Raw genomic sequence first — 24618 nt, forward strand, 5'->3', positions numbered from 1 at the left:
CTAGGACAGAAGTTTGAAACTGACATGCCTTCAAACTTGAATTAGAGTAGTAACATCTAATATTTATAGAGCAGTTGCTGTGTATGAGGTGCTTTGCAGGTAACGACACATTTCCCCTCACACCAGCCTTATGAGGTAAATACTGTTAATACCCAGGTTTGCAGATGGGAAGCTAAGAGATGAATTACTTGCCTAAGATAATGACATGGCTGGTATGTGGCAGAGTGGAGGTGCCAGCTCAGTCGTCTCTGCTCCAGAGCTCTTGAGCTCTCCTTGATTATACGCAGGTGGAGGGAGCAAAGGAAAATGGGATCCTGAGCCAGCGAGGAAGTGAGCTGAGGGGGAAGGCTGAGCCTCAGCCCCAGTGGTGGGGTTAATTAAGGGAGTAGTGGAGGTCGAGGGGCTGCACTGCTGCCGTGGGGTGTCGCAGAGTAGGAATGCAGGCTCAATACTGCTGGCACTCCCAAACTTCCAAGAGAAGCTAGACCATTATTTAGGGATGACCTCTGGATTTCTGAGTGTTTGCAACCTAACTCAAGTAGAAACTACAACAAAGCGTGTGGGCCAGACAGAATATGTGTGGCACACTAGTGTGAGACCTTTTTTTCTGGAAGCCTTGTACTTATCCAGACCCTTCAACAGTTTGTACCCCTAGGACACTCATCACTTGCCATTGTTTGGACCCAGAGGCAGGGTCTCGCTGATCTTTGCTTCCCCAGCTGCAACGTTGATACAGCAGTTTTGAGTTAATGTGTGCTGAGCCAGTGAGTCTTGACTGCGCTCATGATTTCCTCCTGCGTGCTGCCAAGAGTTCACCGAAAGTCTAATTCAAAACAAAACAAAGCCAGTTGATTTTGAGAGGCTCATATCCTCTCATGTAGAGCTTCATAATTTATTGTTTCATTGGGGGCTCCTTTGATTTAACAATGCTGATTAAAATAGGACTTTAAAGTGTGTTTTTTTTTCCTTGAGAAAATCCCACCAAAGATACTCAAATATATGCTGTGTACAACACATACAAACCTGAACTGCCTTATTTTATTAACAGCCGCCAGCATTTGTGACATGCGTACGGTGTGCTCGCCACTGTGTTAAGGATTTTACATGCCTTATTTTGTTAAATTCGGAGTTAATTAATCAAGAGTTTGTGGACTTAGATTGAATTTTAGTATCGGAAGGGCTTGAACACATCTAATTCAATTTGCTGACTTTGCATACGAAGCTGGGCGGGGCGAGCAAATTTAAGACTGGTTCAAGGTCATCCATCTGTTGTATGGTATAGCCAGAACCCTTTGGACATACACATCTGTTGAGTGGTACAGACATAACCCTCTCGGATATACATGTCTGTTGTGTGGTGTAGCCAGTGTCGCCCCCCTGCCCGAAATACTGTCCAATAATCTTTTTTCTAGACACCATAGTGCTTCTACTTTTATCTCTCTACCAACTGTGGGAAACACAGGGCTTATTAAGTTAAAGTGTAATAATTTGTTACCACTCATATAAACAGCTTCTGAACTATGGATCATTACCAGGGGATTTGAAGTTGTTTGCTAGTACAGGTGTGGTTTTAGATCATCTATTGTGCCTTTGTGAAATGCCTGTAGTCTGGAGTTACATGAAGCTAAGAAAAGAGACTCAAGTCCTTACCTCATTAGCCCAGGACCCCAAACTAAAAGAGCTGATCATCTTACAGATAATACCGGTAATTGACAATGTAAGGCAAATGGTTAACTTAAAACAGGTTATTTACAAATGAATGATGCAGTAATCATCATATTCATCTAATATTTGACCCTTTGCCCACACTTTGGTAGTTGCCAGTGGTTTTTGAATCCATGTTTTAAGCCAGAGGGCAGGGTTTGGGCCCTTCTCGCATTCAACTGAAACTAATTAAGGCTTTTCTTTTTAAAAGTTATTTTCCCATTGACAAAAGCAATCTATACTCTGGTACAAATTTCTTTAAAAGTACCGAAAAGTAATTTTACCATTCAGAAATTTACTTCAGACATTAAAATAAAATAGTAAGTTTTATTTAAATTGAACAGAATATAACTGAAATTAAAACTGAAGGACTTGCTGAACTTAAGATGAATTTTTTTCAAATTTACTGTCCCCCCACACACACCTGAAGAAGATTGCTCTAAAGTTAAAAAAAAATATGAAAAATACTGGCAAGCTAGCACAAGAATCCAGATTACTGTGACTTCAGATTTCCTGGCTTTTCTACTTTACCATATTGTCCACATATTAGAAAAGGATAAACGATACAGAGTGGCATATAATTAAGGGCTAGAGTGTGAGATATAGGCCATAAGTCAAAGTTTAAGGACTGGAGAGGGGACTTGGAAACTCCTATTTAAAAAATTAGGGACTTCCCTGGCAGTCCAGTGGTTAAGACTTCGCCTTCCAATGGAGGGGATGCAGGTTCGATCCCTGGTCGGGGAGCTAAGATCCCACATGCCTCATGGCCAAAAAACCAAAACATAAAACAGAAACAATATTGTAACAAACTCAATAAAGACTTAAAAAAAAAATGGTCCACATCAAAAAAATCTTAAAAAAAAAAAAAAAGAAAACTAAAGACAGCTGAAAATTTTTCCTAGAGAGATCAATATCGTTTTCATCATTTCAAAATTGTACAAGAAAAATGTTCTGCTACTTAAAAATAGGTTGGAGGAAGTTCCCTGGTGGTCTAGTGGTTAGGATTTGGCGCTTTCACTGCCCTGACCTTGGCTCAATCCCTGGTCGGGGAACCGAGATGATTTGAAAGCCCTGGATATACATTATTTGGTTGCTCAGACAGCCTTTTGAGGTGTTCGTACTTTGATCATTGAAGTCTGATCATTTTAACTCAGACTGACCCTGATAGAGGGCTGTGCATTATAACTTTTTATATTGTACTTATTTGTCAATAGCAAGGCCTTTTCCAGGATGCAAAAAACACTCAAATTTGGAGGGCTAGATTATAAATGGCTTAGGGTACTCTGACCAGTTCCTTTGGTTTTGCTTTGATTTTTAGCCCTCTGTGTTTAGTTCATGAGCTGGAAGCATGGAGTTTGTTCTACATAATGCTACCTTTGCAGCCCTTGAAAGCGATTTCCTAGCATGCCTTCTTAGCTTGGACCAGCCCAGTGTTTGCACCCAGATGCCAGGCTTGTTGCAGTCTCCATGGGCTCAGCTTGACCTTCAGGGGTCCGCCTAAGTTGCCCTCTACTTTGAGGCTTTCCTCAACTACTTCAGCCTTCTTTGGTTCCCTGTCCCCTCTCCTTTCCTGTTACCCTGCAGTTTAGCCCATAATTATATGCTAATCTATGTTGTTTATGCTTCTCTTGCAAGTAGGCCATATGAAGCAGTAGAAGGGATGGGAGCTTTGAAGCCAGCATAATCTGAATTCCTGAGCCTGTTTCCTCATTTTCAAAAAGTTGTGGTTTAAAAAAAACACTTAAAACTTAAATTCGCAGTGTATGATCCAGTATTGTTAACTATAAGCACAGTGTTGTATAGCAGATCGGTATAACTTTTTCATCTTACATCACTGAAACTTTATATTCATGGAATAGCAACACCCCATTTCCCCCCCACTCCCCACTCCAGCCTCTAGCAACCACCATTCTACCTTCTGCTTCTATGAGTCTGACTGCTTTAGATCCCTCATATGAACTGGAATCTTTGCAGTATTTGTACTCCCTGAGATTGGCTTGTTTCATTGAGCAAGCGTAATGTCCCCAAGTTGCATCTATGTTGTAGCATATGACAGGATTTTCTTTTTTTGAGGCTAAATAATATTCCATTGTACAGATGTGCCACATTTTCTTTGTCCATTCATCTGTTGATGGACAGTTAGGGTGCTTCCAGTCTTAGCTATTGTGAATAAAGCCGCAGGGAACGTGGGAGTGCAGAGAGCTCTTCGAGATGCTGATTTCAGTTCTTTTGGATAAATACCCAGAAGTCGGGTTGCTGGATCATATGCTTCATTTTTTTTTTTTTTTTAAGGGTTTATAATACAGAATTTGTGCACCATGTAATGCCTGGCACACAGAGTGGGTCCTCTCCTGTCTGGAGTCCTTGAGCAACCTCTTTTGTTCATGTATATTCACTGTGCTTTATTATAGTACTTTATCATAGTACTTCTTGCTTTACTAATGCCTTACTGTTTTTGACCATGTGTTCGATAACTTTGAGAGTTATTTTGGAGAGAAGTCATTATCCACACCTACCCCCTCAGCCCCTGCCAAAAACGAAACAAAACAAAACAAAAACCCAACAACAAAAAAACCCAAACTTTTATTCAGTGGTCACTCACAGCAGCTGTGTCATTGAGGAAACATTGACACTGCTTTTGGTTTTTAAATGACTGTGTGTTATTCCTTCCCAGGACTGAAAAAATTGCAAGGTTGGAATTTTCAGGATTGTTAACAAGATCAAAAAGCAAAGATATAATGCCAAGGGGGAAAAGTCTTTCTACAAAATAGTGGTAGGAAGCAGAAAATGCTAGAATTCTGTAGAAAATGATAGGTGTTGCAAAAATAAGCTTTGACCAGAAAATGAAAGTTGCTGTTTTTATGTTATTTTGAAATGGAACACAGTTTAGCCATCTAGAGTTTTTAATGTCTGATTTTTTTTTCTTTAAGGCTGTGGATAAAAATGTTCATATAAATTTAGCTTTGTTAATAGCATTTTAGAAGATGACTTGATTTCTTGCAGAGAATTACCTAGTTATTTTCATATTCTGTATTTCATATTCAGTAGCCATAGATGTTAGCTTTGAAGTGGTTTATAAGAAGTCCTCTGATTCCCCTCCACCCAGGGAAGACACAGCTTCCGCCATTTCTCTGATTTTCCTCGAGTTTCATCTTAGAACTAGTGAACAAGGGTGCCGTGGCTTCAGTACCCACAGGCAGCCTGGGAGTGTTGAATTCTCAGCAAACAGATATATCCTATTTGCTTTTGCTTTGTTGATGTCTCATTGCTGAGGTTTTAATTTCTGATAGGTTAAGATTCAGATCCTGTGACTTATTTGTGTTCTGGCCAGAGGACCCTCGGCTTTTTGTGATATGAGTCATTTCCTTGTGAGGCCCACTTTGGGCCAGGAACCCTCCACCCGGAGGTGGGGACAGCAGCGCTGGCACCTGCAGCTGGAAGTCCTGTGCGCCGGGAGGAACGAACAGGAGTCTGCAGTGCTGGTGGCCTGGCAGGGAGCGGCGCAGGGCGGCAGAGTAGCCTGACGGAGCGCCTGTGTCCCCTGACCAGCTGCAGCCCAGTGGGTTCAGGGTGCACCTCCGGTCCCCTGGAGGATTTTCAAGAGCCAGGCAGCGCCTCAGAGCCCAAGGACTTACAGGTTATCCAGCGAGGGGCCCGGGCTCAGTTATCAGAACTGAGCGAGAGGGTCACCCAGGCCTGTGGATTGCAGGGGAGAGAAGCCCGGTTATTAGACACAACAAGGTCAGGGCTCATTAAGCAGCAAGAACAACTTGGCTCGAGCTGTTTAAATCTCTTATTCTAGAAATTCCCGCTGGCTCACGCCAGGGAGGGGAGGGTGCGGGCAAGGGTCAAGAGGCTTCAGCTGTGGGGAAGGAAGGATGGGCTGTGGAAGCTGGAAACAGCAGGCCAGGCCTAGAAGGCCTGGACAGCCCAGACCTGATGAGATAAGCTTTCGGTACTGGGTGAGTCATTGTAGCTTGTTTGTAAATGGACGGGTCTTAGAGTGTAAGTAGCATATTCAACAGTGAGCTTGAAACAAAACTGAGAGTTACTTTTGTGAATCTAGACATAGATTGAGTTTTTAACTTGGTTTAGATAAAAAAAATTTGTTGAACCAAGTATAAATCATAACCTTATGATTATAGAACTACCAGTTAAATTCATTACTCTCTTTACTAAACCTAAAGCAAATCGGTACTTGAATGCTATTACGTATCAAGACATAAATACGAAGTTACCCGATAATCAGTTCTGAGTAGATGAATGATTGAAGCCATTTGAGGTTAGGTTTCCTTTAGATCAAGGATAAACTCACCCTAACCTTTGCGGTTCAGATAGGCACATGCAGTTTGGTGCAGAATTTATGCCTGGGCTCTCTCTGTCCTGTACAGATTAGATTGCAAAGTAAATCGAGGCTTGCCCCATTGATCACAGAATTCTAACATTTAAACGTGTATTTTTAAAAACTGTCAGAAAGCAGGAAAACCAATACCTTTAAAGACTATAGAAATGCCTGGGCTGTTTTAAAACAGCTCATTTAGATAGCTCCTTCCTTAAGATCATCTGGCTGTAGGGCTTCCAGACAGTGTCAGTAGGCATCAGCTGTGAGATGCAGAGATGGGGGGCATGGTGTCCATGCAAAGGTGCAATCCCTCTGCTGAAGGAAGTTTATGATCTGGTGAGCAGCTTTACTCACAAGTACCACAAGAAAAGGTAGATGGGAAGTGGTGAACATACGGCAAGTGTAAGAGTAGCCAGAAGGAAGGTTCCCAATCAGAATGGCAACACCGAGGGGTGTGTGTGCCTTTGAAAGTCTGTCCTGATGGTCACTGGTATTGGAGACCACATAGGGACAGTGCATTGCAGTTGGATACAGTGCCCATTCCTTTGTTTTGTTTTGTTTTGTTTTTTGGCCTCATCGCGCGGCTTGTGGGATCTTAGCTCCCCGACCAGGGATCAAACCCTGGCCACGGCAGTGAAAGTGCTGAGTCCTAACCACTGGACCACCAGGGAATTGCCAGTGCCCATTCCTATTTTTGAGAACACTTGGTTCTTAGGGACTGAGGTTGCCTATGTGGGCATCTTCTCTCCTGAATGTAGTTACTGGAGATCCACTGAAAAGAAAATAACCTTCTCTTAGTGCCTGGGGTGATCTCTCAGAGCCACTAATGGTGCTATTTTGAAATGCTTTGTTTAGGTGTTCTTGGACAGTTTTGGGGATTGAAAGGCTATTTAAACTATAACTGCCTGTAATCTGCTGTTTGGGATTTTATACATTGTCTCCTGTCAGTCATAATTTCTCAGGATTTTCATTGTGCCTTGATCTAGCAATCGCCCTCCACCTTCTTAATTTATGGTGACCGGGAAAAACATATATTTTCCTCCTGTTAGAGTTGTATCTAGAAGAGGAGTAAACTAGCTCTCAGGGAGGGCCTGGGAAGGAGGTGTTGGATAAAAATGGGAAGAAGCTGGGAAGTTCTCTTCTGAATTGTGTGTGAATTTAGTTACTGATTTTGGCAGCTTCAGAGACTAAATAGATCTTCTTGGTTTCTAGGTGTTTGCTGGAGAGTTGAGGTTGCTGGCTTATGACTTTCACCCCCCCCCCACTCTTTCCCCACTAGTATGTAAATCTTTTCTCCCACCTTTGCCTGAATCAGTTTTGTTATGGAAAGGAGAGAATGAAAGTTTTCTCAGGGAGAATGAGAAGAAGGTGAATGAAGGAAAACCCAGGGCTGAAGCAAGAGCTTGGTCTGTTAGTCAACCACTGCTCTTGAAACCTAAGATGTACTGGGCCCTGTGGAAGATACAGAGGGATGATGTGGGCCCTGCCTTCAAGAAGCTTGAGGTTTAGTTGGGAGAGAGAACTAGCAGACCTGAAACCCTCAACTGAAATTGGTAGAGAAGTTTTGCATCAGGTGTGCGTTCAGAGAAGCGTGACTTGAGTCGGGAGCTTTGAGCCAGTAGTGGTATTGAGTAAATGGCCATGCAGTGTACCTTGGAGAGACCAGATACCCTGGGAGACCACGGAGAAGGGTGAGTTAATGAAAGCCCAGTTAGGAAGTGGCAGAGGTTATGGAGAGATTTAGCAGCACCTCTGATAAACCTATTTCAAAGGAGGAATTGTTGAGGGTTTATGATGGGTTCACAGACTGTCGTGTCTGTGTGGTTGATTAAAATGCAGACTCTTGGGCTGTACTCCAGATATTATGAGTCCCTTCGTATGCAGCCTGGGGTGTCCAGGAATGGCCCAGGTCCTTCTGGTACAGATGGCCTGCAGGATATACTTTGGGCAACACTGGTAATGGATGGATAATGTAAAACTGATTAATTCCTCCATGAGAGACTGAAATTGGGAAGGAGGCATCCCAGCTGCACAGCCTGATTTTTGTCCCTCTGTTACAGGACAGGTAGAGAGCAGGTAGCCCTACGAACTAAGGAACAAGGAAGTGAGAATAGAATTAGCTCTCCTCAGCTGGAGACGGTGTCCCTGCAGTCCTCACCCTTCCCCCAGGTACCCAGCATCTCTTATCCACACACTGTCACATCTGAGAGAACATCATGATGCTAATTGAGATCAAGTTTTGATTCAGCTCTCATATGAGCCTAGGAAAGCTTTGTTCTTTGGGCATTGTAACTTCAGGCAGTTACCCTGTAATGAGGGTGTGCTTTGTCAGATTTAGTGAGCAAGAAAATATGGGTTATCAGTTAAAAAAAAAAAAAACAAACCTGTTAGTACTGTTACTGGAAGAACCAGGAGAAATCATAGTGGTAAATCCAGGTCTTCACATCTGAAAACCATCGTATTGTAATCACTTCTCACATAGCAAACCCTTGACATAGGGATGGTCTTTACTGGTGAGCTGTGAATTGCTACCTCTCACCAACTCCATGACAGTGCCTATCCAGGGCTTACTTAGGGAATGACCCGGTCTGTCCCCACTCCGTCCTCTCTCTGGGGAGTGTGCACCCCCAGGCCCTACCTTGCACCCACTCCAGTGATCATCCCCTGCAAGGTGTTATTCACTCCAGCTTCCTCCAGCCCTCTCCCCGTCCATTTGTGTTTCTCCTCCCACTCCCTTTTTTTTAGGCATAAATATTTCCTGCTCCCCGCCTGCCACGACAGAAGAAAACACCCTGAGGATAGGTCAGGGGCAGTGGTTCCAAGTCCTGGCTATGCATTAGAATCAGCTGGTCAGCTTTAAAAAGTAACATTTGGGTCCCCAGAGATTCTGTTTTAATTCTTCTGGGCATCAGAATTTTTAAAGCTCCCCAGGAGATTCTGGTGGGTGGTGATGATCGAAACCACCTCAGTGTACTTGATAGGTTTAATGGTACTAGCACTACACCTGTATTAAGGAAAATGGAAGCCACAAGATTTGAAATGGAAATAAGTATTTTTATATAATGCCTGTTGCTGCTCGAGTCCCAGATGGATGCCGAGTCCCCAGAGTTTTCCTCCTTCCTATTTTTTGCCTTTATTTAAGCTTGCTTTCTATTAAGCACCAGCATTCAAAATGAAACAAAACAAAAACAAGAGCTTTCTTTTACTGGCTTAGGGATTTCTGTGGTATTGTTTTCCACTGTGTTGCATGAGCTCTCAGAGCGGGGTGTGACCCAATGAAAGTTGTGGGCTTCACCACGCTGGTCACCCTCTCTGGGCCTCACCCTCTATGGAGTAGCATTCAGTGCAGCAAGACCCTGTACCACTGGAGGACTTGGACTGTCACACGAAATCGCTGGACACACACTTTGGACGATAAACACAAACCCTAGTCTTTGTGGTCCGAGGATGCCCAATGCTAGGTTTCTGGAAGGACACTTAAGAGAAAAAAGCTTATTTCTGTTGGATAAACAACTTTAAAGTCTCTCTGTTCATCTTTGAAATAGAGTGATGACCAGGAGGTAAACCCTAATAATTCTCCTCAAAAGCCTTCTAAGGTTTTATTTTTAGGAACTAATTGGAAATTAGATCCATGAAAATGAAAAGGTAGTGATTGGCAATTGAAGGTCATCATTCACCTGGTCTCTGAACTTCTGTGTTTTAAGTTCCATAAAAATTCCTCCAATAAGTGTATGTTGTCTTCTTTTGCAGTTTACATGAGAATATTTTGTGGCATAATGCTTGTTTTTCAAAACTGTCTTGGGCTCAAATTTTGGACTGTGCATTGAAAATGAATGGAACCCTTTGGGTGGAGGAGTGGTGAAATGAGAAAATGTAAAAAAGTAAAAAGTTCCATTTTTTTTCTCATCTAACATTGATTTTAAAGGACAATTGAAAACTCGAGGCCTAGTTTCTCTTCTGAGTCTGGTGGATGAGTGATCTAACTGTAGTTATAAGTAACTTCTCAAACACCACTCAGAGTTCCTCTGGTCTCGTTGACCTCCCTTTTTCCTTTCTGTAATTACTGAATATGGCCCTTAAAACCCATGTAGGACTGAATACAGAATCTAGACTCTGTGATCTCATCACCACAAAAACAGACTGTAGGGACAGTCCTTCTTGCAGGAAGTCACCTCCCCTTGGGACTTCTGTGACTCTGTAATTTACAGAGCTGTCTTTGTCATCTTAAACTCAGAAAGGACTGCCCCCCCCCACCCTGCCCTTACAGAGGTAGTAACAAACGGGTTGCTGTAGGTGGAGAAGAGGCCAGAGAGAAAGCACGTGTGTGCATCACCTGTTAGAGATGTAGTTATAAGAGTGTATGCAGGTCCGTGGGTGCTCTGGGCAGAGAGTCTGCATGACAGCGGGCATGTCGTGGGCTGTGATGGCTATTCTTTTATATTTGTCTGTTGGCTGTGGTTGGGACAGTAGAGGCGACTGCCTTTTCTGCTGAGGTGTGTTTTGTGGAAGGAGGTTGGCTGAAGTCCTTGCGGCAGCTGCGAGATGGATTCCTTCCCTGGCTGCCAGAGTCTCGGTGAAGAGGCAGGTGATCCCTTTTATGAGTGAATAATAGGAGGATGCCTCAGATATTTGAGCTGCTGTGCACCAGGTGGTGCTGTCCTGCAGTGAATGCTTAAATACCACCAGTGAGGTCAGCAACCCGGGGAAGCAAAAACCTGGAGCGCTCAGAAGCCTTGGCAGAGTTTACGGGCTGTCGCCGAACATGAGGTGAGATTTGACAGAGGGTGACCACCTGGACCGTGTAGGTTTCTCCTCTGCGTTCTCCTTGAATGAGACCTCAGCTGTCCTGAAGTGGGGGGGGAGACTGGACCTGTGCCCTGCCTCGGTCCCTGGTTTCCTCCCAGAGAAAAGCTCCCGTGCTCCGTTCTTATCTTTGAAGTCGCAGTGGGTAAGGGGGGCATGTCTTGTAGAGCTCATCAAACAGACTTAAAAGGGAGAAAAGGCCTCCATCCTTACTTTGCATGCACAAACCTATTACACTCCGGTGCCCTGCCAAGGTGGTTTTGTTGGCCCCAATGTGACTACACACAATCCGTCCTCTTTGGCAGTGAAGCCCGGCAGCGTTGCTGCAAGGGGATTGACTTGAGCCAGAGCCCGGTTGTCGGTGTGTTTGAGCATGGATAGCACCCTTGAAAAAGAACATCTTCCAGAACCAGAGTAGCGGTAAAAAAGAGTATTTCCCAAGGAAATGGACTCCGAGTCAGTCATGGAGAACTTCTTGTTGGAATCCTTCAGTGAACAAACATGCATTGACATCTACCTCTACTTGTGGTTATAGCAGGAGGGTGATGTAGGGGACGGCAGGGAAGACCGGCCCTTGAGAAATGGGGAGGAGGGGAGGTCAAGGCAGCAGGAAGCAAATGCTAGAACGCAGGTACCCTCAAGGTGCTTTGAGTGCAGAGGAAGGACTGGCGAGGTTCCATGGGGGTGGGGTGGGCAGGCAGGTGATACTTGAGCTGTGTCTGGAGGATGACTCGTCTCCAGAGTGGGGGAGGGGTTTCAGGATGAGGGACTGGGGAGAGCAAAGGTGTGAGATTGGACGGTGTGTTCGGAAATGATGAGTCGTGTAGAGAGCTGGGACCTGTGAAGAGTGAGGTAGGAAATATGGGAAGAAAATGTTCTGGAGAACTTGAGCGCCCTGAGTGTTTTAGAGAGGTTCTTGGCTCGATATCTCAAACCTTTGAAACATTTGTGCATTGGGCTGCAAACCCATTAGCGTCACTTAAAGAGAAAACCCGAGATAGAGAAGGTAGTCCAGACACTGCAGTACCTTGCTCAAGACAAGGGGCTTTCAGTCAATGTCCCTGGTCACTTGGACAGAGGGTATCGGGAGAAGGAATGAGTTTTCTTGCATTTGCCAGCCCATCACCCTGTTTTTTCCCCTGTTAAGAGTATGTAGATGCTGACAGCTCTTTCCTCTCCATCACTGCTTTGTCTGGAGTGCTGGTTGTAGCTGGTTTTATACGCTCTGTGCTTCTTGGGTCGGAGGACGAGTATGCTGACCGTTTTCCTTTTTTGCAGTTCTCTTCCCAGCTTTCTGTGGTCACGGAGGAACTTTCTGAGTGCCCCCCGAGTAAGACAGCGTCTCTCTGTTGCCAGCAAGTAGAGTCTGGGGTGAAGCGAGGTGAGTGAGACCCAGGGAGAATTCGTGCTCTGACAGACCAAGTTTCCCAAGATATGTTACTTTCTGAACAATTTTGAGGTCTTTGAAAGTGAACTGGGATTTTATTCAAAGAAATTTAAGAATAATTTTTTAAAAATTCATGACTTAATTACGATGTTAAAGCACTCATAATTAATAATAGGGATGCATTGATTCATTCTTTTAAAACTTTGCTGACTTTTTTTGGTGCCCGTTTCAAGGTTTTTTGGTCTCTATGGTGCCTAGCACAGTGCTTTTCCACTAAAAACATTTAATATATGTTGTGTGACTGGCTTAATATCTTACAGTTTGTAAACAAAGAAGTAGAACTGATAAACATTTTCAGACTTTTAATAATGTCAGACTGGCTGTCAATTTTTTTGCTGTTTTTTAAATTGAGATGTAGTTGGCGTGTAACACTATTAGTTTCAGGTGTACAGCATAACGATTCAATAGATGAATATATTGTGATGTCTCTTCTTTATCATGTCATTTTCCTGTTCCCCAATCCCCATGAAAAACTTTTCAAGTTTAATTACAAACCTCCCTTTAGTTACCGAGACAAATAAGGGAATGTTTTCACCTGCCTTACCCAGCTGCTCTTCCCAGGTTGGTTTTTTAGGGCCACACCAGTTACGATGGCTTGGGTTCCATCTCCCATCTGCTCTACATACTGCCTTTTTTTTTTTTTTAAATAAATTTATTTATTTATTTATGGCTGCGTTGGGTCTTTGTTGCTGCACGCGGGCTTTCTCTAGTTGCGGCGAGCAGGGGCTGCTCTTCGTTGCAGTGAGCGGGCTTCTCATTGTGGAGGCTTCTCGTTGCGCAGCACATGCTCTAGGCTCACGGGCTTCGGTAGTTGTGGCACATGGGCCCAGTAGTTGTGGCTCATGGGCTCTAGAGCGCAGGCTCAGTAGTTGTGGCACGCGGGCTTAGTTGCTCAGCGGCATGTGGGATCTTCCCGGACCAGGGCTCGAACCCGTGTCCCCTGAATTGGCAGGCAGATTCTTAACCCCTGCACCACCAGGGAAGTCCCTCTACGTACTGGCTTGTTAACCTCTTCCGAGTGTGTCCTTCCCCTCCTGGGCCTTAGGAACTTTAAGCAAGTTGCTAAACTTCTCCTGTACTATGGTTTTCCTGTACTGCAGTCTTGCATGTAAATTGTGAAACAAAAATACCTACTACAAGGGGTTTGGTGAGGCTGGAGGCTCCTGATGGTTAAGATTTTTGTTCTGTTTCTCCTTTTTTGTTTGTATTCCCTGTCTGCAGTGTGGAGCATATAGTAGGACTCAAATATTCCCTCTTTCCTTTAAGGAGAGAGAGAATTGGCTGAGAATGGAGTCTCTAATCCCATCCTAAGTGCGCACAGCTTGGAGGACTGTTGTTATCCATGCTCAGGTGCTTACAGTTGAGGCTGTGGCGCAGGAATCCCCAGGAGGTCCAGGACGGAATGGTTGACTGGGGACATTGAAGGCTCTGCCCTGGATCTCTTTTCTGTGGGTGCTGGAAATGCTCCTCCCTAGGAGATGGGGTCAAGGTTAAAGCTGCTTCCAAACCTCTGAGTATTCTTGAGACATCCATGTGACGTGCAGGTGCACTCTGCCATCTGTCCAGCATGGCTTGCTCGCAGGATTTCATATTCTGCGCTCACCCCTCCTGCCATGCCTTGCTCGTCCATGAGAACACAGTGGCCAGTTGCCCCCCACCTCAACTTTGTGGGAATCCTGCCAAAAGGTAAAAGCTTCTCAACAGGAGCGTGGCAGGGGAGTACACATCATAATCTCCTGTGAGGTTTTAAAGATTAGGGCACCAGGACTCACCCTAGGTCTGCTGAACTGGAATTTGGGGGATGGGGAGGGCTTCCCTGCTATCTGTGTGTGTGTGTGTTTTAAGAAGCTCCTCAAGAGGTGATGGTGTGTAACTTCTTGAAAGATATTTGTATGTGGAGTAGACTTAAAAAAACAGAAACCTCTTTCTGAGCCTGAGCAGATGTTTGGGGGCATAATTTTTGAACTCTGCTGACTAGTTTAACCAGTTTATACTGCCAAGCTGAACAGTCCCTTGTAGTGCCATAATTTGCATCGTAGAACCATTTTATAACTTTTATTTAAAATTGCATAGGACAACACTTTCTATGGCTGTAAGTATACAAGGAATGAGGAAAATGACATTGAAGAACAATTTACTAAATTTAACGAGAGCTTAGGCTTATTTAGAAATCCAGGTGGGAATCTGCTTAAATGGAATTTTTACCACTGTATGCAGGGATTTACATATTGAAACCAAAGCCTTTCCGACTCGTGGTAACACATTTCTCAAAATAATGTTGAAATAGCAATTTATATGCATTGCCCTAAGAGAGTTATTGGACACGAAATTTATCTAGTAAGTTAGACATTTTTTCCTCCTCCAGTTTTTGGGTGGTAGAGAATTTAAGCTAATTTTTCTTTTCTCTTTCCCTGGGGACCAGCTTCAAGGAAATAGGAGCTTAATAGCAAAGATCATGTTAAATGGCTTTTGTGGTTTTTAACTATGTCTCTTTTGCAAATTTCCCTTTCTCTGGGGAAAAAAAACTTTGCAATCTGTTGTTGTTTGAGGTTTTAATAATTTGATGGGTTTGGAGATGGGTGAGTGTCTATTTTGAAATCAAAGGATCTTACCGTTTAGGGAGAGACCTTACAGATGATCTGCCATCTGGTTTCCAACACCTCAACTTTATAGAAACTGCTCCTAAGGTCACAAATGGCCTCTAATAGGACTCGTGACATGACTTTTCTGTGGCACTTGATGTATTGATCACTCCTCATTTGAAACTTTCTCCTTTGGGTTCTTTTGCATTTTTCCTACTTTTCTCCTTTCGTTTCTTCCTAGGTCCTGCTCTTCCTGCTGTTAAATGTTCATGTTCCCTGGGCTTGCATCCTTGGTGGTTTGCTTTTAGTCTGCTCAGCCTCTTTGGGGAGCTTCAATATTCCTGTGGCTTTAGCCACCACCCACATGTTAATGACCCCCAAGTCTTTCTCTGAGTTCACCCTTGTCTTAAACAATCTTTTGGACATTTTCTACTTGGATGACTCATATGTACTTATAACTTGAGCTATCCAAACTGAACTCATTTTCCTCCTAATTATTGCCTGCTTTCCACTCTCCACCTCCCAAAGTTCCCTCACCCCCGTGCTTCTGTCTGCTTTTCCCACTTTGGTCATTGGCACTGTTCAAGCCAGAAATGTGTGACTCATCCTTCACCCTCCCTCACTCAGTCAGCTCCATATCGTAATTGGCGATTCAGTTCTATCATTTTAATATCCCAAATAAGAAAGGAAAAGGCCATTCCAGTGACATTTAATTGGGCTTTAAAAGTTGTAGTTGGGCTGTATAAGCAGATGTAATAACATGAGACGGTCATGACCATTTATGTCATATACATTTCTTGCTAGGCAGAGTCCTAGGTACTTGTCATGTTGTTTCTAATTCTTACAGTTATTTTGTAGTATGTCATCTCTGTTACAAAGGAGGATTCTAAGGTTTAGAGAGTTTAAGTTACAGGCCCAGGATCACAGGGTAGGTAAAGCATGGTGGGTTAGGATTGGGGGATTTTAACCCTATGGATTGGTCTGCCTGCCTCCAGAGCCTTTACCATCATGTCACTCTGTCTTGTTCTGTTCCCATGATGCCACAGATTTAGATTTCTAGTGAGTAGGTTGACTGTGTTGAAGGCAGGAGCTGGGTCTTACTCAAATTTCTGTGTGACCGTGTGTGTGTGTGTGTGTGTGTGACTGTGTGTGTGTGTGTGTGACTGTGTGTGTGTGTGTGCGCATTTTTTTTTTTTTTACATAGTAGGTGACAAAGACAAGACTCTTACATGGCAAGACCATGGTCTATGTCTTCTGTGGCTTCATCTGGGTTCAATCCCTTGTTTTCCTATTAGCTGTGCACTAGCTGGGTAGCCTGAGATAAGGACAGTAGGGTCATGCTGCTTATCCTTGCAGGGTTTTTATGGGAAAGTGCTTTAAAATTCAGGGACATTTTTGAGAAATTCTGTTTAGTTGTGGAAGTTGATAGTTGGCCAGCCCAGATGAGCCTCATTTTTTGGTTTTAAATGACAGCATGTGAAAATATAAACTCTTCTGGACCTCTGATCGTGCTGATTGAATCATTCGTGTGCTTGCAGTAATAAAGACAGAAAAGTCCCTTCCAAGTAAAAACCTTGTTAATGAGAATAGTATATATAGATCTAATTTTTTGCTCTTAGTTCTGAATATAACTTTTGGAACAGATGAGGCTATGATCTGTGAAACCAGATAGTACATATTTAGGTCTAGGCAAGTGAATTAAAGCAGAGTCTACTGAAGTTTTTTCTTCTGTTTGATTGATCTTAGGAGGATGGACTTCAAGATGTGCTGTACCGAAACCATCCCTAAATCCTGGCACAGATGGTTCTGCATTTTGTTTCCTCATAGCTCTCTCCTTTCGCCCTGTCCTGAGAAGGAAATGCTGTTTGTTTTCTGTCGTAGTTCTCCCTTTTCCATCATATTTTGGTAACAAGGTCCTCTGAGGAGAAGGTCCCCTTTAGTGACGGTTTAATGGTTTCTAAATTCCACAGTGACAAATTGGTTTTATATATTCTGTCTTTAGGCCCCATGCTGTGCAATAGAGGCTGGTCTTGTACATCATTTAATTTCGGGATCCAAGGCTTAGGGTGCCAAAAGTGAGGGTCTAGTGTTCTTCAAGAGAAGAAATGGAGTGCCGTGTTAAGAGGGAAGGTGTGGCCTGGGCAGGCTACGAAGTTTCTCTGACTCTCAATTTCTTTATCCCCTCCTTTCATCAAAGAGGACAATTACAGTCCCTACCTCCTCCTTGCTGTGAGGACTAAACCAGACACTTCACAGTGAAAAACGTAACGGTGCCTGCTACTGGGTGCGTTTGTGTCCCCACCTCTGCTGTTATTTTTATGGTGGTTTGTTGGATTCGTAGAGTAAAGGTCTTCTGTTTGTTACAGATTTACAGTATTGATAAGAAGAGATAATTGTAAAAAGTCATAACATAAGTCTGAGTTGGAGATGAATGGCTTTGTGGTTTTCAGTGAGTTATCAGTACATTGAAATATGGGCTTTATTAGGTTTGTGAGAAGGAATAAGGGAATTGGCTTGGGAAGTTGGACTACATAAAGACAAGGGCCAGGTATTTATTATTTTATATCCAGCTCTGTTGCAGACTTGCATATTTTTCTGTACCAGAAAGATGTTTCAGTGAGACCGTGACAACTTAGTACATCTGTGCAACATCTTCATTTTATCTAGAACAGCTTCACATCTACTGTCTCTAATTCAAAGTCATTCAAGAAACATGTGTTCTACTGGGTTCTAATTGGGCTGTTTTTCCTTTAAGAAGGCATTGGGACCACACACACATTTAGGAAATAACTTTGTAACTGTGTTTATGTACTGTGTATAAGGAACCTTTCCAGTTTGAAGACTGTAGTTTCTGCAACTCATCCCCTCACCCCGCAACTTGAAAGGAGAGTGATCTCTGTGTATATGTATGTGCATGTGTGGTTTCCATGCCACTTCACAATACCAATTTTGTTCCTTAGGTCTGAGATATGTTTCATACTTGTCTGTATGTGTTGAGAGGTGGTGACGGAATCCATGATCAAAGGTTTCACTGCAGAGTTAAAGGGCCTTAATTGAACCTTTCACTGTGTTTTAGAGAAAAAAATCTGATGTTCATACCTGGCATGTCACATAACTTCAAGTGTAAAGCTTGAACTTCATAGGTTTGATTAAAGTTTTATCTGACTTCTAAAAATAACGTTTGTAATCTCCATGCATAGGAATTCTGTAATTCAGAACTTAGTCGATGTGTTTTTTGCTGTTGGGTTGGGGTTGAATGCCTCCAGTTTAGCTCAGAGCTACCATTCCAGCTCTTCTGGAAACTGCACAAGGCTTTCATCTTTCTGGGAAGTGTGGCTGGTGCCACAGCTGTAACAGTGAGCCAGATTTAGGTAATTTTATTAGTCTAGAAAAAGTATTACATTTTTGCAGCTGTTGTTGTATGTCCCTTATCATGGAAACAAAAACCGTCTCGGTTACCCAGGATCCATGAGAAATTGGCAATGGCCCAGTGTAAGTCCATGTATTTTGGACTCTGAATTATATTTATCTTCATAGGGCATCCCCTGTGAAGGCATGCAGCTGGGGAATGGCCTGACTGTATGAAGCAGAGAGGGCAGAAGAGGCCAAGCCTTGGGTACCAGTCTCACTAGGAAGCCTGATCCAGTTAACTGGAAGACTATACTTGCTAGACCTTAAATACCTTTTAAAAGGGTAAGAAGAGCATCCATGAAAACAATAAAACCAATGTAAAACACACTTGTCCCCAGTATTCACCCTGGCTTTCCCGGTTTTGAAATATTGTCTCACACTGTAAATTTCTACAGCTCTCTCTCTTGCAACGCCAGGCTGGCTATTGTGAGTGAGTTAGTAATTTGGTGGCGATGGACTTCCTTGTTAAATAGAACTTTTACAGACTACTCTGAAAACTAATCATGGAACTTGGCGTTTAAATGTTAAGAGTGGTGCATATGTGGAATACCCAATCTTGCTAATGTGTGCCCATCAGTAAGTTACCATTTAATTTCCTGAATTTCAGTTGTTCCATGAGTGGTATAAAACTGAGCTACTGTTTCTCTAGAAACTCCTGGGCTATTAGCAGAGCTTTTGGCAAGTCTGAGTAATTGTTCTGTTGGGTCTGACTCTGATTCTCTGGGTCAGGGTCCCTAACTCTTAGGGTCATTGGATGCACTTCAGAGGGTCTGTGAATGTGGGTTGGGTGAGTGAGTGAAGAAAAAAAAAGTACATTTTTATTTTCACTGTCCTCTAGCCAAAATGTGTTTTTTTCCTCCAATCATGAAAGGGGCCCATAAACCATGTACTATCAGCACCTGTGGCTTTGCCACTTAGAAATTACAAACTTTTGTATCACATTGTGGGAGATAGTTAAGCTATCAGTTATGCCTACCACTGCTCAGAAAACTACAGTAGCTCTTAGACCTGCTCTTGTGTCATGTTATTTATGCATTAAGAAGCACACATTATTATTATCACAGATTGCTTTCTAAATATTTTGATGTCTGTTTCAATATAATTGATTTTCTTTGCAATCGCATTTTCTATGTCAAAATCACTCAGGAACATTCTGATTGGAGGGTCTAGATTGCTGAAGCAGCCCATGGCACTTAAAAGGTCACATGCTCCTGCCTTGGATGGCACCCTTGTATTATCTTTCCTATCTTCCTTTGAGACTGGATTTGTTAACATTTAAAAAGAAAAAACAAAACTCTACATGTTTGGCTTTTATTTCCTAGCATGAGTTGTCTTTGACTTTTATCATCTAGAGCTCTGGTATTCCCCCATTTTGGGGCTGTTGGAATGGATTAAAAAATAAAGCCACCACCCGTTCCCATGTGATCTTTCTCATGGGCCCCTGTGGCAGTCGCACTTGGAGATTGCTTGCTGCAGCCAAATGTTTATGGCCCAGAATGGTTTCCCTTACACATTTCAGATGAGAACACAGTGATCCATGTGTTGAGATATTTGCTTTAGCTGTGGGAAGAGATGATCCTGTGTGGCTTGTACGAATTTGATTCAGCTCTCCACTGCATTATCACTGCAGGCATTCCCTAATTTATTTTAGAACTTGATGTCCAAGGTTAAGACCATATTACATTTATTGGACTGTGTAAAACAGCCCAGAGAAGGAAAGCTTGGGCACCAGGCCATTCCTTGCCCCAACCCATCACCTTTTAATAAGCTTCATACAATTCATTCTAGTGAGAAATGGGCAGTTTTTTTTGTTGTTGTTGTTTTGAGCTCCTCTTGAATAATGTAGTTCCGAATTTCCGGGTAAGTGTTAGGAATAGGGGAAGCATTGCCCATGTGACACAGAGGTCTCTGCCCCCAAATGATCTTCCTCGTTGGCAGTATGGCCCATCTCCGTGTTCTCCCCCTGTGAGCTCATGAGTTGAAGAGTGCTCTTTTTGTTGCATGTATTTTGTTGTGTGATGCCTCCAGATCATACACATTGACAACACTGTAGTTTGAAGTAACTCTGATACGGTTCTGATGAACTCAGAACTTGAGGGAGTGGACGGGAAGTGTCTTTCAATAGAGGTAGATTCTCCTTTTCAAGATAGATTGAGGCATGGGATGCCTCTCTGGGGGTGGCGGGGGGTTGTGTTTGTGTGTGTGTGTGTGTGTGCACACGTGTATGTGTGGCCAAAGATGATTTTTTTCCCCCTATTTGACAGTTTTGTCTGTTTTACCACCTCACCAGGCCCCTGGGAGCTCATCTCTCATTTTTATCCAAAAAAGTAGGCATAGGATAGAGACTTCATGGTCAGGCTCTGGAGCGAAACTGCTTGGATGGGCCCCCATGAGCTACGTGACCCTGGGCAAGTCCCAGCCTCTCTGTGCCTTCACAGAATGGAGATATTAATAGTACCTTCCCCAGAGGGCAGTTGTGAGGATTAAATGACTATGTGTGTGTGTGTGTGTGTGTGTGTGTGTGTGTGTATATACATACATACATATGTGTGTGTGTGTGTATATATATAAAAGTAAAGTGCTTAGAGCAGGGTCTGGAATATAATTAGTGTTAAATACATGTTGCTGGCTGCACATCAGAATCACCTGGGGGAGTTTAAAAAAAAACTACGTGGGTATTGAAAACTCCCAACTTAACGAAATCAGGGCCTGGGGAGGTTAAAACCTTGTTCAGAGCATCATAGCACGTCATTGACAGAAGTGGAGGAGGGATTTTGACGTCTTGTATTCTGGGGCTTTAAGAGAAAGATCCATCTGTCAGCTCCGTAAGCAAGAAATCTTTGTGTAATGAATAGCTGCGTTTCACGGGGCATCTTTGAAGTTGTCTGACCTTTTTCACTTTGAGGCCAGATGCAGTGCAATTTAAAAATTTTAATTTCTTTAGATTTATAATACCGGGCTTCATTCAGCTGGCACTGATTGATTGAGTACCTTTACACTTTTTGAAAAATGGACTTTCTGACATGTCTTCAAGGTCTCTTCTCCTTTCATACTAAAGACTTATCATCAACCCATGCCATAGACTCCTCAGAGGAGTTCCTTTTTCATCTGTGGTGATGGTTTATCAGCTACTGTGATTACAGTGGCCCTATGAACAAGAAATAAATCTTCCCCCTTACAGTGATAGTACCTACAGGTGGAAGAGACTTGGTATTGTCCTGTCAAACGGGAAAGGGAGCAGTGTTCCTGTTAGACAGATGAGCCTGGGAAAGGTGAAATAACTTGCCCAAGGTCATTTTGTTAATGTAATGCCTCCTACCTTTACTCAAGGACCTGTAATTGTCACACATCAAGAAGGTGGTCAGGTTCATAGCTCTGTTGTGTGATACAAGTGGAAAACTTAACGGGAAGGAGAAGGGAAAAGAAAGGAGGATGTAATCAGAGGGTGGTTTTTAGGGAGCTAACCGCCATACGAGGGTTGGGACTGGGGTCTCCAGTTGCTATAAACCTTCCACAGGGGAGCATCCTGTGATCCTGGTCACATCCTGCACGGAGCTGTGTGAGAAAGGATGGGACCACATGCAAAGTCTGTGGTTCATATTCAAACCCTAGGTGGTTCTACGGGCTTTTGGCCTCATGGCCGCTGTGGCTCAGCATTGGCTTTCTCCCAGCTCTCCTCAGCTGGATCCATAACAACGGTACTTTCACCCACATACAAAAGCCACTTTGTCCTTTAGACTTGTATTCTGTGCTCTCCTGGTCACCTCCCTGTCCCACCTTCCCTCAGTTCATTGAGGACTTTGGAGGAAGCAAGTGAGAGCCTGAGCTTTCAAGTCAGACCTGGGTTCAAGTCCCAGCTTCACCTTTACAAATTGTGTAACCTTGGGAAAGTTGTTAATCCCTCTAAACCTTTGCTTCCTTATTAATAAAAAGGAATCAGTAAAACTGTCCCCTAGATTATTTTTTTTTAAGGATAAAATGAGATTACATATGAATGTAAAGCTCTTCCACTTACCTGATACACAGTAAACACTTAGTAAATAATAGCTGTTAGGGTGGTGGTTGATATCCCTAATCCTGCCTCTGTTACCAAAGGAAGCATCTGAATGGCCCTTCCCCAGACCGAGAATCAAATGCCTTGACTTGTTTGCTTCCAACCTTCACTTGAGGACATTCCACTTCAGCAAACCATGCTGTTGACCATCATGTGGGCTTTAACATTGTGTGGAATTGTTCCACATCCAAAGATTTAAACTAAGAAGCCCAGACAGCCTTTTTCAGCTTCCTCATTCACTTAGTGTGACTGTATTTGCTCTTTGATCTCTTGGAGACACCATCCCTGCTCGCTCTGGCGGTCCTTCCTCTCAGGCCTCCACTTGCCTCCTGTCCAGCCTTGATTCCATGGCACGCCGCTCTGAGTACTCTTGTACGAGCACCCTTACCAATCTTGTTGCACCTGTGCTGCAAACACCCGATTACTGATCAAGCCTCTTGTCCTCCAGATGGTTCTTTCTTGGGGCTGAGCATCAGAGGATGGGGTTGCCCACTTTCATCATTTGGTGCTGTGTCTTGCTCTGCAGCCTTGGTTGGGCAATCAAAACCGTCCAGCTGTCCTTCTCATCTTGTGCTTGCCTTTCTCTCCTCTACAAGGGCTATTCTGAACCTTCTCTGCTCCCCTCATACCTTAGTTTTACTTTATAGAGAAAATGGAAGCATGGACTTGTAGCTTCCTGCCCATGTTTGTTGACAGTGTTGTCTTCCTCCTCCATCATATTATACTTTGTGCTCCTCTTTGGTTGGCACAGAGTTGATGCTCAGGAATGTGTGTAGAATGAAAAACTTGCAATTGCTAGCCCAATGCTTATTCCTTAATTGGGAAATTGGGTTGTAACCCTGTCTCTGCCACTTGCTGGCTCAGGAGAGTCAGGACAAGTTCCTCCAATGCTCAGGGCCTTGCATTTTATTTTATTTTTATTTTAAATTGATTGATTGATTGATTGCTGCGTTGGGTCTTTGTTGCTGCGCGCAGGCTTTAGTTGCGGCGAGCGGGGGCTACTCTTTTGTGGTGCACGGGCTTCTCACTGCAGTGGCTTCTCTTGTTGTGGAGCATAGGCTCTAGGTGCGCGGGCTTCAGTAGTTGTGGCTCGTGGGCTCTAGAGCGCAGGCTCAGTAGTTGTGGCGCACAGGCTTCGTTGCTCTGCGGCATGTGAGATCTTCCCAGACCAGGGCTCGAACCCGTGTCCCCTGCATCGGCAGGCGGATTCTTAACCACTGCGCCACCAGGGAAGTCCCATGGGCCTTGCATTTTAAATGAGGATGTTACATTTACTTAAATTTATTAGGCTGGCAGTGTGTTTTGAGGTACAGTTATTTCCTTTGAGAATTATAGCTGGAAAAATTATGTTCCTCCCCGATGTATCCATTGATATTGAAGTGAGAAAGCATACTGTGCTTGCTGGTGAAGCAGAGCAAGGTCTGGCCATCCAGAGTCCCACAGACTAGTGGAGGAAGCAGGTGGGTGAGCAATTAAAATAAGACCCAGAAGGCTTCTAAGAGGAAGCTTTTGAGGTGGGTTTTGAAGTGCGCTTGTGAAGTGTCTTTGCTTTCTCTAATAGATTAAGTATCTATGACTGTCTAGATGGTGGTGGTGATGGTAATAATGTCACAGTTATTTTGTCCTCTAGTTAGGTAGTGTCTTGCTGTTAGGTTGGGAGGTGGGTGCTTGGCTGGGGAACGGTCCGGGTGAAGACAGCTTCTGGATGAGCAGGGGCTTTCTGCAAGACTGGTGCTCAATCTTGCTCCAGAGCCATTGGCCTGGGAGGCATGATTATTGCCAGGAACGCTGCCCTTGGTTATTTCCCTGTCTGAGCCCTTCCTGGTTTGAGGCAGAATGTATTGCTTTCAGGTTTTGGCTTTTCTGTTATTATACTTATCCCTTCTGTATGCATATTCGAAACGCCAAAATATAACCTGCCTGCAGCTGGTGCTTCTGAAGCCCTGATAACAGAACAGGTCCTGCTATGGAGATATGCTGTTCATCGTGTATAAGTCAGATAACTTTGGCCATAAACTTGGAAATTAGTACTTGGTATCAGAAGAATTCTTACATTATTATTCCAAATCCCGTGTGGGAGAGAATTGCTATTGATTTTGATTTCCCCTCCATAACAACACTGCTATTCTTTCATTTAAGGAGATTTATTTAGTGTTTGTTGCATGTAAGGTACTTTTTTAGGTGCCATGGGGGATTTGTAGAGTTCAACATTTTTTACTGTGATTTTGATTGATAACCATCTGTAAGTACAAAGTGGGATGTGGAATTAAAGATA

The 24618-nt window shown here is 43.5% G+C and overlaps 1 protein-coding gene across 7 annotated transcripts in view; it reads left to right on the forward strand.

Moving 5' to 3' along the window:
* Positions 1-24618, forward strand: part of TANC1 (tetratricopeptide repeat, ankyrin repeat and coiled-coil containing 1) — a 235033-nt gene that overhangs the window by 42760 nt on the left and 167655 nt on the right. For 5 of the 7 annotated variants that reach the window (XM_061184053.1, XM_061184097.1, XM_061184083.1 and 2 more), the window contains exon 2: positions 12128-12230. The exons of 1 other annotated variant lie outside the window; for it this stretch is intronic. The gene's annotated coding sequence lies outside the window, so the exon portion shown is untranslated. Of the gene's footprint in view, positions 1-12127; positions 12231-18488; positions 18572-24618 lie in introns of those variants that run through there. One more of the 7 variants, XM_061184075.1, reaches the window with a different exon arrangement.

Source organism: Eubalaena glacialis, chromosome 1 (genome assembly GCF_028564815.1).
Source record: "Eubalaena glacialis isolate mEubGla1 chromosome 1, mEubGla1.1.hap2.+ XY, whole genome shotgun sequence".
NCBI lineage: Eukaryota > Metazoa > Chordata > Mammalia > Artiodactyla > Balaenidae > Eubalaena > Eubalaena glacialis.